The 15,188-nt window shown below is 47.6% G+C and overlaps 1 protein-coding gene across 1 annotated transcript in view; it reads left to right on the top strand.

Annotated features, from left to right (window-relative positions):
• The window catches only part of TCFL5 (transcription factor like 5), a 1,268,784-nt gene that overhangs the window by 261,577 nt on the left and 992,019 nt on the right, over positions 1-15,188 (top strand). The window lies entirely within an intron of this gene.

The raw sequence follows: 15,188 nt of genomic DNA on the forward strand, positions 1-15,188 counted from the left end.
CACCAATCTGGATTTCGCCCTAATCATGGGACCGGTACTGCCTTACTGGCAGTCCAGGATGACCTACTATAAGCTGCGGACAGAGGAAGCAACACAATACTGTTGATGCTCGATCTGTCGGCAGCATTCGACACAATCAACCACAAATCTATACTCCAACGGATTGGAAGTATAGGCAGAGCAGCTAAAGTTGTGGTGGATTGTTTCAATTCCTTCCTACAAGACAGAACTCAACAGGTGTCCCTGGGAGCCTTCCTCTCAGAGCTAATACAACTGAGATGTGGAGTCCGCCAAGGCTCGGCGCTTTCACCTCCGATTTTCAACCTATATATTCGACCACTGTTTGACATCCTGAGGAAACACGGTCTACGTTTCCACTCTTATGCCGATGATACAAAGATCTATGTGGAGACAGATAATCTGCCGGAGGCATTTCAAAGGATAGACCGGTGTATGCAAGATGCCAAAAAATGGATGGCTTGCAACCAGTTACAGCTCAATGCAGCCAAAACAGAGGTAATCCTGTTCAGATCAGAGAACAAAAATAGAGAGGAAGGAACACACAACTCCACAGATCTTGGGTGAAAACATCCCGTTCTCTAGGAAAGTAAAGCATCTGGCAAGAAAACTTGGCCAGTGAAGCACAAGTTGGGGCAAAAATAAAAGCAGTATATGACGCCCTGCGCTTGCTTAGGAACGTACTTCCTTTTTTAACACCCCAAGATCAGCCGGTGGTGGTGGGAGCCTTGGTAAATGCCCATCTTGACTATTGTAACAGTCTCATGACAGGGATTCCTATGAAACAAATGTCAAGACTACAAAAGGCCCAGAATGCGGCAGTGAGGTTAACTGCCCACCTGGGCAAAAGAGATCACGTTTCTACATCTCGGAAAGCATCCCACTGGCTGATGGTGGAGGACCGTATTAAATTCAAGGTGGCGTGTCTGGTTTATAAATGTTACCACAAACTCGCACCCAGATACTTGAACACAAGAATCCACCAGTATTACCCTATCAGAGACCTCTGTTCAGGAGACAAACTCCTGCTATGTGTCCCTTGGACAAAATACGCCTCTGAAGGAGACGGGAGGTTCTCCGTGTTCGGCCCCAAGCTGTGGAATCAGCTGCCTTTTGGCATTCGTTCATGCACTACACTGGCAACGTTCAGAAAGGAATTAAAAACATTCCTATTCAAATGAACTTAAGTAACCATGGTGACCCTAAGCCTCCACAGCTAAACATATAACATATAGTTAACATCTGCACCCGAATGCAATTGCATGCTTGGTGCGCGTAAGAAATGAATCAAAATCAGGTTAGTTATACCTCCCATGCAGGCAAACTGTTTTTTTAATATTGTAAACAACTGTTGAATATATTGTCCCGTCAAAGTGTGCATGGTAACAATCTAGACAGCCCTTTCCCTTCCCCACAGGGATAAAAGGCAGAGCACACTTTGAGCAGGGCCAAACACACGAGGAAGCAGCTATTCTGTCATGATTCCTGCCCCTCATGTCCCCAGCCCTCCAAGATGTCAGACTGGAGCCAGGCCACGATCACCTAGATGGCCGTCAAGGGCCTCTCCATCCCTCCAAAGACCCACTTGGAGTCGGATTTGGCGCTTGTGGCACCAGACCCACTCACTCCCATAGGATAACATTGGGGATTGGACTTGTAGTGCATTGATGGGGATAAGATGGATGCCCCCACATATTTCGGTTCCCAGAACTGCATGTGCAGTCTAGTCTTGGGTGTGGTTCAGCCCAGAGACACCTGGGATACCCAGAGACTATTTAAGCCACGCCCAGGCTGAGAAACATGCTTTGTGTTTTCTGCACCTGCAGCGTGACACTCACCGTGTTCGGATCGGTCTCCAGTAGGCCGGCATCTATCTTCTGGGCTCAGCTCCTGCAAGAACAAGAACACAGTTAGGAACAGCCTTACCTTGCGGTACTTCTGCCCATCATTCATCGCTCCTTCTGTTCTGCGGGCATCTTCGGCGGTGTCATTCCCATTCCGGCATGCCGTTTGCTAAGGAAAAGGGAAAAGAACAGGAAAAAAAGGCATTAGGAAGTATTCAGCAAATCTTTGCTTATTTTGTTAAGATTGTACGAGCTTCAAACGTTTACCTGAATCCCAGCCGCTCTGGGGGAACTCTGTCTCCAGAACTTCTCATCCATCTGCAAGAGGGAAAAGACACTCCAGGTTAGCGTGGAAACATCTAGAGGCGCCGCATACCGCGCTTACTCACCTCGTTTCTTCTTCATAACCGGCATCCACGCTGAAAACGTCGTGGCACCTAAAAGACACAGAAAAAGAACTCAGTTCTATACAAATACGAAAGGGTTGCATTGCGCTCTCACTCACCTTCAGCGCTACTCATCTCAGCAGCACGTCTCCATCCCCGGACGCCGGCCATCATCTAAGGAAGGAAAGGAAAGAAGTTAGAGAACTGTTCAAAAGACTCATTATACTTACCTGTCGGACTCTTGCCAGTGAAGTAACTAGGCAGCAACGAGCCTGCATCAATCAACGCGCCCCTGCACTGAAAGCAGGACGGAGAGCACACTTTCCAAGAAAATAAGGTGAGCTGTGGATCAAAGGGAGGGGTTGGACCCCGGGGAAGAGGGGGGTTCAAGCACACAGACAATACAGAGTTAAACTCTAATCCTGTGTTTCAGGCCAGTCTCCAGTCGAGTAGACTCCAGGGAAGGGGTTGAGGTTGTAAGAGGTCAGAACAGGCTGAGTGACGTCCCTGTGGATACCAGGTGAGCGTTACAAATCTGGGATGGCTGTTCAAACGCAGGAGAAAGAAAGCGGAAACTGAAAGGACGACACCGAGGGAATTGCCCTTGCCTTTTGAACCCAGAGCCCCGAAGCCTTCGATAAAAGAACAGTAAGAGCAGGAATTGCAGCTGGCGACTGGTGTGAGAGATGTCAACGGTACACAGGGCTCTCCCACACTGATAGCAAGGGCGGGGAAAAGAGCTTGCCGCTGTGGTACCATCCTTGACTCCAGTACAAGAAAAGCCAATGAGTTCAGTACAGGCGGTGAGTCGGAGGAAACAGATAGTGGACCGGTCTATGTCAAGCTCAAAGTGGCAACGGCAACATTTGCGTATAAGAAGATACTAAACAAAGGTCTTTTGTGAACAACCGAGGTATTCGGATTAGAGTGGTCCTTCGCCACGTGGGCGCTCGTTCGAAAGACTCTAACGAATGCCCCGCTCCTAAACAAGGACGATATGTTAAAATGGGAAAAAAACTACAAAAACCGAGAGGCCCTAGGGCAAGCCGGTGTGAGAATTCAATTCAAAGTGGTCATACAAGGGTCCAACGAAACCCCTTGTACAGTTGAAAGTCTTCGAAACGTTGTGGATAAGGAAGTAAACTGTTACTGAGGGGAACACCACGAAAATTGTGATAGCGTGAAACTTGCACTTGCCATAGAATCACAGAGTGACCCAGCGAGACTTAATGGCCCTTCGGGAGTCTGTGTGAATCGGCAAATGCTTTGGGAGGCAGATGAAGGAAGGTTTGAACCCAAACAAGGGGGAAGTATGTAAAATGGAGAAGGTGTAACCTGGAGGATTGTTTAAAAAAATTAAGATTCCTGAATATTTCAAGTGAACTGCATTGTTGTGACAAACGTTAACCCGACTGAGGGATTTCCACAGTGAATTGTTGGTCTGAGCCCAATTGAGGAGGTTGACTTTGTGAAGGGAATCTGAGCCCGGCTGAGGGGAATCCTCAGGTGAAGAGTAATCGCCCAATGTGAAGATTAATAGAAGGAACTTTTGTTTGTTGTTTGTGATACATCGGGCCCTCTGAAGCAAAACACTTTACATCAAGGAGACTTGGGCACAGAAGGCCCTGATATTGTAAAAAGAAACTGTAAACTCAGGCCGGAGAAGCCCAGAAGTGTGCTGTGGTTGAGTACCGAAATGTGGGGAAGGGAGACCCCGACTATAACATCCTGACTTATCATTTGAGGACACTTCTTTCGAAGGGATTGTGTCCTCCGACGTATTCCTTATCTTGATAGATCATCTCCAGCTTGCTGGCCTCGGAATTTTTTTTTTTCAGTAGAGGGCGCTGCGCGTTGATGTCCCTCAAGCCGATGTCCCTCGACAGCCTCCGTATCGGCGCCGACGTCGTCATGCGTATAAATAGACTTGCGCAGCATCCGTTGCTCTGTTCCGTTTTTCCGCGCTTCGTGGGCCTCGGAATCGCGTTGCTCAGTTCGTTAGATATATTCTTCATTATTCCTCGAATACCAACTCTTACTCGATGGCTTCCTCATCCGAACCGACGACTCCACGGTCCGGCTTCAAAAAATGTCGAGACTGTGGAAAGAAAACGTCGTTGACAGATCCTCACAGGATCTGTTTTTGGTGCCTGGGATCGGAGCACCAATCGGAGTGCGAGGACTGCATGTACATGACGGCGAAAGCCTTGAAGAGGCATAAGGGGAATCTTGAGATAGGTAAGACAGTTAAAACTCCTTCGAAAGTTTCCTCGGCAGAGTCGAGACATTCGTCTCCTCGTCGACACAGGAAAAATTCTCGTTCTAGGTCTCAAAGAAGTTCCCACCACTCTTCGAGATCCAAGCATTCGAGTAAGAGACGTTGAAGATCCCCTTCCTCGTCTCCTTCTGTTTCCCCGGAAAGAGTCACCTGCCACACAAAACCTAGCTCTCGGGCTGAGTGGGAGGAATTCCGTAAAAGGATGCTTAGCGTCTTCGACAAAGCGGCCTCGACCCCCTCGAAGACAGCTGAGGGTGATACCCTGGGTGAAAGACCCAAAAAATCGAAATGCTGCGAGTCGTTGCACCCGGCGAAAGAAACTACTCGAGAGCGTCACGAACCCTCGAGCAAAGGCACCGTGCCATCGACGCCATCGTCGAAAGTCCCTTCGACGCACAAATCTGCGTCATCAACGCCATTATCGAAGGGCTCATCGACGCATAGGTCAATCGAATCGACACCGTCTTCGACCCCGAAAAAGAACAAACCCACGGCCGTCACTACCTCACAGCCAGTGGTCATACCCAGGGCCTGTAACACGACTTCGAGAATGTCATCGACAACCTCGAGTAGGATTCCGATCCTCTCTAGCTCTTCGAGGCCTCTTCCGATCTTCTCAACGCCTTTTTCGGTGTCTTCGAAGCCTTTAACGTCCACGTCGACGACGTCGACGTTTTCTCAACCAATTACGACACATTTGGCCCCTTCTGCTCTGGAAATGGGATTTAAGCCATTTCCAAGGTCTGATTATTTCAGACCTTTGTCTTCAATTTATGAAGAAGGGAGGATTCGGATCAAGAAAGACCCTTTGGGTTGCAGAGAACTACAACACCTGAACCAGAGGAATTTACCTCTGAGGAAAATAGGTTAAAGGACCTTCGAGAATCCTTACATGAGGCAAGTGGGTTAGATACTGCCCCAGAAATATAATTTGCCAAACCAGACCCAGGAGAACATGCCGAGACCCCTTACAGAATTTTAATGGCAAGGATTATAGAATTCATGGGTTGGTCTACACCTTCACCTGCATTCCAACAGGATGACCTTACTGACATTTTAGTTAAAGCCCCACAGGAGGATCCTGTGGTTCCATTTCACGCTGCATTACAAAGAAAAATATTGGCTAACTGGGAAACTCCTCTAACTGGGGTTATCCCGGCGGTTAACGAGAAGTTATCAGCCAAATATAGGGTATCTGCTACTGACCCTGAATTTTTGTATAAACATCCAACTCCAGAGAGTCTGGTTGTTCAAGCAGCAACTGCATCAGGCAGTAGATCGGCATACCCTACTGTTCCACAGGACAGGGATGACAAAAGATACGAGACTATGGCTAAAAGTCTTTTCTGCATGTAGCATGGCGTTGAAATCTATTAACGCTACGTGTACACTCGCAAGGTTGAGCCATACACTTTGGGAGGGTGCTTCATCAGCGGCTGACTGCCTCCCAGAGGGAGAAGAAAGGGAAGCGTTTCTAAACATCATTAAGGATGGTAAAGACGCAATGTGCGAATCCCTTCAAACTGGCATTGATTCTGCTGACAGTATCAGTAGGGCCATGGCGGCAAGTACTACAACCCGCAGATTTGCGTGGTTGCGAACGTTTGTGTTCGCTTCAGATGTACAAGCCAGACTTTTAAATATGCCCTTTGACGGCTCTTCTTTGTTTGGTAAGAAGGCGGATGACAGCCTAGAAACGTTACAGATATCCAAAGCAGCAGCAAAAATCCTTGGGAGCTGCAATCCGTCAAACGCCATATCGCCCCTCGGGAACATCTTGGAGAGGTAAGTCCTTTCGCTTTTATTCCGCATTCGGAAAAGGCAGAGGACAGTTGGTTCAAAGAGGTCAAAAAAGATTCACCCGATGTGGACGGGGTAAAAATACAAAAGCCGCAGCACCAGGTGCCTCTTTACCCTCGGCATCTGCATCAGCCGCCTCTAAATCACTCTTGAGGACTCTCCTCACAAGACACCAGTAGGGGGCAGGCTAACACAACATCTGACGGAATGGCAGGCTATTACGTCAGATGCTTGGGCATTGGAGACAGTTGCCCAAGGGTACTGCCTGCCTTTTTTACGCATTCCTCAGTCATCCACCGGGGAACAGCTCCCTGAAAGTTCCAGATCCGCTCCTCTTGCAGGAAATTGTAGACCTGCTGGAGAAAGTTGACATAGAACCGGTACCTATAGCGGAGAGGAACAAGGGCTGGTACACCCCCTACTTCCTAATACCGAAGAAGGACGGAGGACTGAGACCTATCTTGGATTTACGAGAATTGAACAAGTTCTTCAGGAAGGACAAGTTCAAGATGGTAACTCTCTCTCAGATCATTCAGGCCCTTCAGCTCCAGGACTGGCTGGTATCTCTGGACCTTCAGGATGCTTGTTTCCATGTGCCAATCCATCTCAAACTCAGGAAATACCTGAGGTTCGCAATTGGCGGCTCTCATTGTCAATTTCGAGCTCTGCCATTTGGGCTGACCTCTGCCCGAGGGTCTTCACCAAGCTAATGTCGGTAGTAGCTGCAAGTCTGCAGGGAAGGGATTCACGTCTACCCCTACCTGGACGATTGGCTGATCAGAGCTGTATCACCGGAACAAGCTCAGATCCAGCTAGATTATGTCTGCCACTTCCTTCACAAACTGGGCTTCTCCCTCAATTGAAAGAAGTCACAGATGATACCATCAGACAGACTCCAGTTCATTGGAGCCGTCCTGAACACTTCCCTGGGAAAAGCCTCGCCACCAGAGGTGAGGGCTCAAGATATTCTGCAGATGGTCACCAAGTTTCAAAATGCCCAACGTCTCCCAGCCTTCGACTTTTTGAGGTTGCTAGGCCTCATGGCATCCTGCATCTTCCTTGTGCCAGAGGCTCACCTGAGAATGAGATCTCTTCAGTGGGCACTAAGAACTCAGTGGTCGCAATTCTCAGGGAGAATGACAGATCTCCTTCAGGTTCCAGACAAGTTGGCTCGAGACCTTCAGTGGTGGGCCTGTCAGGATAACATTTTGAAAGGAGAACTATTTTGGCAACCATGGCCGGAGATAACAGTAGTCACCGATGCCTCACTCACAGGGTGGGGAGCCCATGCCAAAGACTTGACCTTCAGCGGTCGTTGGTCTCCATCGGAGTCCAGACTACATATCAACCTGTTAGAGCTGAGATCAATCAGACTAGCGCTGAAGGCTTTTCTGCCATCTGTACAGGGGAAAAATGTCCTGATAATGACGGACAACACAGTGGCCATGCACTACCTCAACAAAAGAGGAGGCATAGGATCACTGCCTCTTTGCAGAGAGGCGATGCAGCTCTGGTTTTGGGCAATCCAAGGAGGAATCTCTATTGGCAGTTCACTTAGCCGGAGAGAAAAACTTGACGGTGGATGCTCTGAGCAGGCAGAGCAGTCTCCCACGAGTGGGAACTAGCTCAGGAAGTCCTTCAACAGATCTTCACCCTTTGGGGAACCCTTCAAGTGGATCTGTTCACCACCAGCATCAACAGGAAGTGCGATCAGTTTTGTTCAAGGGAATTTCCCCCTAGAGGAGCTCTAGGGGACGCGTTCGTATTGGACTGGGAGTTTCCACTTCTGTCCGCGTTTCCTCCAGTCCCTGTCATTCCTCAAATGATCAGGAGGTTGAGAAGGTTCCGGAAAGCCATGATCCTAATTGCCCCGGACTGGGCCAGGAGAACGTGGTACCCGGACCTTCTGGACATGTCCATCTGCCCTCCAATTCGTCTTCCACTCAAGGAGAATCTTCTTTCGCAGAAGGGAGGTCAGATTCTCCATCCAGACATCAGAATTCTCAACCTTCACGCTTGGTATCTGAAAGGTTGAGATACAAGGATTGGGACCTCCCAGATGACGTCATGGAGGTGTTGCTTTCGGCCAGAAGGCCAGCAACAAAGACTTTATACCGCTGCCGTTGGAACAAATTTTGCAGCTGGTGTAGAGAAAAGAATATCGATCCTTTTTCATGTGGTACACCAACAGTGTTATCTTTTCTACTCTATTTGGCAAATTCGGGCCTTCAGGTTGGCACTATCAAGGGCTATCTCGCAGCGCTATCGATCTTCAAGCACACTGCAGAGGAACCATTGTGTTTCAAGTTACCCTTAGTAATACAATTTCTGAAGGGATTAACCAATGTCTATCCTCCAAGACCATTCCAAGTTCCCTTATGGAACTTAAATTTAGTCTTAAATTTCCTGATGGGTACTCCTTTTGAACCACTCCACTCTTGTTCGCTAAGATTTCTCACCCTTAAAACTGTCTTATTAGTGGCATTGACATCTGCTAGGAGGGTGAGCGAATTACAAGCTCTATCTTGTAAACCCCCCGCATACAATTTTTCATAAAGACAAAGTTGTCATACAAGTGAAGCCTAATTTCCTCCCAAAGGTGGTTTCTGAATTCCACATCACTCAGAAGATTACCTTACCTTCATTCTATCCCTCTCCCCATCCGGGGAAAGAGGAAGAAAGGCTACATAGGCTGGACCCAAGGCGTTTTTACATCAGCAGACTTGCTAGGATAAGGCAAGCAGACCAATTGTTCGTAGGTTACTCGGGGCAAAAATTGGGATTACCGATATCAAAACAGACCATTTCCAGATGGATTATTTTGGCCATTCTGGAATGTTATATACTGGCAGGGAAAGAGCCTCCACAAAATCTTAGGGCTCATTCAACCAGGGGTATCGCAGCCTCTTCGGCCCTCCAAAGAGGGGTACCGATTCGAGAGATATGTGCGGCTGCCACATGGTCGTCTGCACATACCTTCACAACATTTTACAACTTGGATTCCTCCTCTAGCCAAGAGACTAGATTTGGCAAAGCTGTGTTGCACTCTGTTCATTCTTGAAGGGAAACATGGCAATTTTACTCCCACCTCCAGTTACACACCACTGCTATGGGAGTCTATCAAGATAAGGAATACGTCGGAGGACACAATCCCTTCGAAGAACAAGTTACTTCTTACCTGGTAACGTTCTTTCGATGGGATGTTCCTCCGACGTATTCCTTATTGCCCCTCCCATCCATCCCCTCAGTAAAACTTCCCTTGTGGTTACATTTTACGCTCCTTCAGGGTCAATAACCAATTCATGTAAAGCAACTGTTAAACGTCAAAACGGAACTGAGCAACGGACGCTGCGCGAGTCTATACGCATGATGACGTCAGCGCCGATACGGAGGCTGTCGAGGGACATCGGCTCGAAGGATGTCGACGCGCAACGCCCTCTACTGAAAAAAAAATTCCGAGGCCAGCAAGCTGGAGATGATCTATCAAGATAAGGAATACGTCGGAGGAACATCCCATCGAAAGAACCGTTACCAGGTAAGAAGTAACTTGTTCTTCTTTCTTTGTGCACATCATCCCACACTATTTTTGTAACATGGCGGGAAGGATTGGCAATACGTTTTTCTTAGTATAGGCCCTTTTTATTTGACCAGACTCCACTGGTACTGTATTATTTGAGGGTTGTAGCTTGCTCCCATCTTAGATTTAGGTTTAGATTAGGTGTTTATCTCACCCATTTTTACAGTTCAATGAACACCCTTGAACTGTGATCACTTGTCTGTCTTGCTTTGATACCATGCCTTCCTTACATTGGGCACATCACCCCCGACTATCTTGGAGCTCTGGCTGGCCTGCATTACAGCTTCTCCTCCCGGAAAAGGACTGGGGCCCTGCCGGGTCTCCCTGGGACTGCCGCTTTGCTTGTGGACGGTGTACCCACATGGGAGACTGCTGCCCAAGGCTGTGGACATCACCTCCAACCGTCCTGGAGTTCTGGCTCGGCTGCCTTACAGATTTTCCCTCTTGGGAGGTATTGGCACACTGACGGGGCTCCCTGGTCTGGAAAATCTGTAAAACAGGCCAGCCAGAGTTCCAGGATGGTCGGGGAGATTTGTCCCTGCTCTTAAACGGCTGTGTCCCACGTGCATCGACCACCCACAAGTGCAGCGGCAGTCCCTGGGAGCCCTGGCATTTTCCCCGTACTTGTCTTATAGGGAGAAGCTATAACGCCGGCCAGCCAGAGCTCCGGGTTGGTCGGTGGTCATGTCCCTGGCCTTGAGCGGCTGTTTCCCATGTGGGCTGACGAACCCCAAGTGCAGCGGCAATCCCAGGGAGCCCTGGCAGGGTCTCTATCCCTTCCCGGAAGGAAATTCAGTAACGCAACCCAGCCAGAGCTCCAGGATGGTCGGTGGTGATGTCCCTGGCCTTGGGCGGCTGTCTCCCATGTGGGTTGACCGTCTCCAAACCCATCGGCAGTTCCAGGGAGGCCCGGCATGGTCGCAGTCCTTTCACGAGCAGCGATCACACAAACCCAAGTGTTTAAAAGGAAGAGGCATCTCGTTGTCCGCACTACAAATGTAGTGCTGAGGAGGAGTTACCTCGTCTTTAGCACTTATGAGATTAAGCACTCTACTAAAAAACCCTAGTGGTAACTATGACCTAAGTGAGGAAACCAGAAAAAGAAAATCCAGCTCTTTTTGCTTGTGGAACTGTTGCAAACTTTGGGTTTCTGATTTACAAGCCCTCCCAAATGTTGAGGTCGTAGGGAAGTAAGTAGAAGGGCCTTTCCGTCTGTTTTCTGGGGCATGCTTCAACATGCCTAGGCTTACCACATGGTGAGTAAATTACAGATATACCCCATGGCGTGGCGAACACCTCTCTCAAACTATCTCTCCTTTCGACGTTGTGCCGCATAGAATACACAATGAATTTTGTCCATTTGTACACGTAGCTCATCCAACTTTTCCTTCTCATGGCTTCCTGAGCATCTTATTTATCTCTAATCCCAATTATCTACCCGACTTTACTCCCACTACTGAATGTTCTATCATACTCTTCATTTTCCTCTGACAAAGTGCTTTGATGACAAAACCTATGGCAGGAGGCACTATACAACTGCAAGATAACATGAAACCAGGTCCAGTACCTGCATCAGTTATGACCGGCAGATTTCCACAGCAGATCCACACTCGCTGTGCATAGGGATTTGGGCCCCGGCCGCTGTTGGGACCGCTGCTAGTCCTGCGATTGTTTTTCAGTTAAGTCACTTGCCAGTCTTTGCAGATAGATCTTTCCTAGGCCACGCCTGCAGCACCGTCACAATTTCTTGGAGCAGAAGAAAAGGTGACAGGCAGGTAAGGAATCTTCCTTTCTCCAGCATTGGATCTTTTATAGATTCACATGCTTGAATTATTCTTATCCTGCTCCTTGGAAAAGAAGAGCTTGTTTTGCGGTGAGAGGTGCACTTGCGTCCACAAAGTTGAACTGTTTCAACTTTTCTGCTGCAAGCTTGCCCCTCATTGGTAAGAAATGGGGGTTGGTGAAATAGCTGCATTTTCCATGGAAAATGTAACGAATTCTGGGCAAGATTTAACCGATCCGCCAATTTTACTGATGAAGCAAAAAATTAGACGTTTCAGGCCTTTTTCTGTGTTAAATTCGTTTTTTCAGAAATTGTGGTTTTTTTCCATGAATAAAAACGAAATTTTTGCTGTTTTCCTCCCTTAATTTCATTTCTAGTGTTTCGGTTCTAAAAAATAAAATTGACTGGACAGCGGAAGAACGCCTGTTCAGCGAAATGTCAAGCCTCCTTCTCACTGTAGCTCGTCAACTGAGCAGTCTACAGGTCGCTCTTCCATGCAGGTGTCTGCAGAATCGTCAACAAGATCCTCGGACCAGAAGTCGAAAATGTATTTGTCGGTGAACATCTTGGCAGAAAATTCGTTGTTGGCAAAAACGTCATTGACTGTGAATCCCAGGTTGTCAACGCTTAAATCGTCAACGGAGAAGAGCAGCTTGCTTTCCTCATCTACAGTCTCGCTGACGGAGAAGCGAATGTCGGTGACATTGCAACATCCCAGTATTACCATGTCAAGGATTCAGTTGAAGGAGCTTTCGTCGAAGAGTTGGCACATTATTACAATGTCTCCCATCGAGGGGCTCTCAGACCTCACTGGCATGATTTTAAAGGAGAATTCAGTTCCCTCTGTAGACAGTTTTTTTTTTTTTAAGCCCTCAACCCTCAGATAATGAGGGTACTGTTGTACTGAGCACACTGTTGCCTAATCAAGACACTGATGATTCCTGGCAGTTAGGCATTACTGCAGACCTTACAGAATATAATCTCATAATTCAATAACGTCAGTGGTGCATCAAGCAGATGGGACCTTACCTAAGCCATAAACCCTGAGAGTATTGTGCAGGCAAACTACCATTCCGTTTTTAGACACGATTTTGGAAACAAGTGAATCAATCCTCAAAGTACCACTTTTGGTGCCTGCTATTGTGGCACTTCCTGATAAGAAATACAGAGCATCAGATTGTACGCTTCTATCCTTGAGGTTATCCAAAGCAAGATTCATTCATTACTGTGGCAGTACGATGCAGGCTACCTATCCGGCCTCCATTTTCGGCATAGCCAGGTGATAGTAAAGGCTGCATCTTAATGCTACATCTACTCTCTGCAACTCTGCTGCGACAAGAAACATCACCCAATCCACTCGTAGACATGCCGGAACATGGGAGTCATGAGCGCTGTGTAGGCAAATTCATCCATGGTAACCTGGCTGCCCCAGGAACTATGAAGTGCAGCCTCAGGGTACCTGGCCCCATACAGCAAGCGGATTGGCCAGAGCTCCAACCTAAGACCAGCCCTGACCAAAACAGTAATACATCACATTAGTCACTGATTTGATTATTATTATTTTCACTTTTTCTTGCCATCATCATAGATGCCCTATCTGTTTACTCCAAAAAGTATAGAACACTTTATAGGGTCTGGCCAAGTGGTATCGTAACAGTTGGCGGTTCAAAAATTATTAAACCTCTGCGTAGCCCAGAAGAGCTTACCCTAAGCTTGTACTCCAAGCAGCACCCCATTCTCTGGGCAGCTGCGGGCAGCAGCAGGCATGATATTGTACATCATGAATTGAAGGGGAGGCAAGAAGGCAGAATAATAAGTGGAGGATACAACTTCCAGTTCAGCTACGCATTTAACAGAACGGTACACACTTGCCAGGTAGAGTGTGCTCCTGGGACTTAGGCGGGAGGCAAAAATCTGGAAAATGAAGGCTAATAAAGGTGTTTCAATTGTGTCACTGTACATATCCAAGACAAATGGTGACCGATGGTGGGCATGCCATCATAAGAGTTATGCCATGAGAAATAAACTGAAATCCTGCTTGCTCGGGCTAACGTCTCATCTAGTCAGACGTGCGGTGAATTCACCGCTCCGTGCAGGCATAAAAAGAATAATACCTCTGGAGTAAGAAAGAAATTAAGACTGGAATTTAGGAAATGGTAACGATCTCTGTGTCTTGGTCGTCACAATGGCAATAGAATCTGGAAACGCTTGCTTTCCCCTCTGTGGATCGGATGAACAGACAAGGGGGATAAAGTTAGAAGCAAGCCTCGTTTAATGTCTGAGGATCTTCCCGGCTGGTCCGTGGGGGGTGAAGAATAGAACCAGTCTTACCTTATTAGCGAGTAGTCCCACACTCACAAGTCGTGCGTTTTGTCTGCGTGTTCAGCGTGGACGCGTCTGACTCAAAACCGAGCAAGTCGCTTTGACGGTAGTCATGGATGCACAGGCGTGTGTCCATTGAATGGCAGTTTGTCAGCAGGGTGATGTCAGTGTGTCAAATCCTAGGTTACCATTAGTGTATATGGAAGCTAGTCGGTCCTTCCTCAATGAACATGCTATCGTATAAGTATTGAGTTCTGCATGTCAAAAATGATTTGATTAAAGTGAAAGGCTTCGTATATGCGGGCTGAGCGCTGAGATGACGGGTATAAAAATTAAAAAGAAGGCTGGCATTCAAGGATATTCGTGTTGCCTATTCAGTGCATGGTCCTATGGGCAACAGGGAGCATCACAGTGATGAGCCCACAATAGGTCTGCTAACATGCTCAAGATTAAGAAGCCGGGGTGCTAGTGGGGACAGCATTCCCCGCTTTAGATTCTATGTTCGGCTGGATCTGCTTAGTACGTTCCCATAAGATAAAGACACCCTCCCGCTCCCCTCTCCAAGCCTGCAAACGAATCCAGCTGTTGGCCGTGCGGGGATGGGGGGTGGGTACTGTTGGTTGTGGTATTCTATGGCACATGTGGAGTCCACAAGGAAAAATGACACATGGAAAAATGATTCTGGAATGAAAAGTATTAACTGGAGATGGCACCATAATTTTCCTGTTTTCAATGTAAAGAGTTGTGGATAAGGACTCACGGGAAGAATGCAGGTGAGTACACGGTGCATGGGTGCCTCAACAAGGTTAGGCAGAGTTCTGGCTCTAGAATAAAGGTAAACATTTATGTTAAGCCCATGATTATGTGCGTCAAGTCTGTGAATACAACAGCTTTCTTTGTCCAGCAGAATTCGTTCTACATTGGATACCCCTACTTCTAGTACCCACCATAGCAGGACATTGGGTGAGTGTTGAGCCTCGATATAATCAACCAGAGGGGACATAGCGTTTCTGCATTGAATCTTGGATCTATGTTCAGAGATCCTAATGTGGATCGATCTCTTGGTTTGCCGCACATATCGAATACCGCAAGGGCATTTTCTTTTTTCCAAAGATTTTTATTAATTTTAACCAACAACAGAACTTACGGACGCTCATCTTTAGCACATTACATTGTCCAG

The sequence above is a fragment of the Ambystoma mexicanum genome, chromosome 3p (assembly GCF_040938575.1).
Source record: "Ambystoma mexicanum isolate Mex_15411 chromosome 3p, UKY_AmexF1_1, whole genome shotgun sequence".
Taxonomy (NCBI): domain Eukaryota; kingdom Metazoa; phylum Chordata; class Amphibia; order Caudata; family Ambystomatidae; genus Ambystoma; species Ambystoma mexicanum.